The sequence below is a fragment of the Octopus bimaculoides genome, chromosome 20 (assembly GCF_001194135.2).
Source record: "Octopus bimaculoides isolate UCB-OBI-ISO-001 chromosome 20, ASM119413v2, whole genome shotgun sequence".
NCBI lineage: Eukaryota > Metazoa > Mollusca > Cephalopoda > Octopoda > Octopodidae > Octopus > Octopus bimaculoides.
The window spans coordinates 20096590-20097248 of NC_069000.1; the positions used below are offsets into that span (position 1 = coordinate 20096590).

The 659-nt window shown below is 35.7% G+C and overlaps 1 long non-coding RNA gene across 15 annotated transcripts in view; it reads left to right on the plus strand.

Moving 5' to 3' along the window:
* The window catches only part of LOC106871257 (uncharacterized), a 413124-nt gene that overhangs the window by 273798 nt on the left and 138667 nt on the right, over positions 1-659 (plus strand). The gene's annotated exons all lie outside the window — the stretch shown is intronic.

Below are 659 nucleotides of genomic sequence, written 5' to 3' on the forward strand. Positions count from 1 at the left end.
AGAAGGCTTGTGTTACATGGTTAAAGTATATATTTAAATTATGTCAGAAAAATGTTAGAAAAATGTTATAAAATCTTTTTATATATATACATGCATATATGGGTACAAGACATCACCAACGGTGCAAATAACATGAAATGCGTAAACGAACGAGTTAAGTATGTAAACAACGAGAAAAAAAAATGAAAAATAGGATAAGTAAACACAGAGTAAGAACCCTTCATCAGTTGTCGGCTGCCTGTCTACTCCTCATTTCGAGCATTCAGCGGCAATATGAGTTTTCAAAGACAGTTGCTCTCATAAATTCTAAAATAAAATTTAGGATTTATTGAGGGTCAAAGTTGCTAATAAAAACATGACGGTGGAGACATACAAGAAAACCGAACAAAAACAAATATGGAGGTTCGTTATACCGGAACGAGAGGAAAATAGTGAATGCTGGGAGAAACATTTTTTGAAAAAAGAAAAGATAGAAGAGAGAAAGAGAGAGAGAAAAAAACACGTCCGTTGTTTTGAACGTCCGTGCAGGAAAATAACGATGGTCACGTGAGAAAAAGAAAGATGGACGATAGTCACGTGTGAGAGAACGAGAGAGTGATACTGTAAAAGAGAAAGAGGGGAAAGAGAGAGAGAGAGAGAGAGAGAGAGAGAGAGAGAGA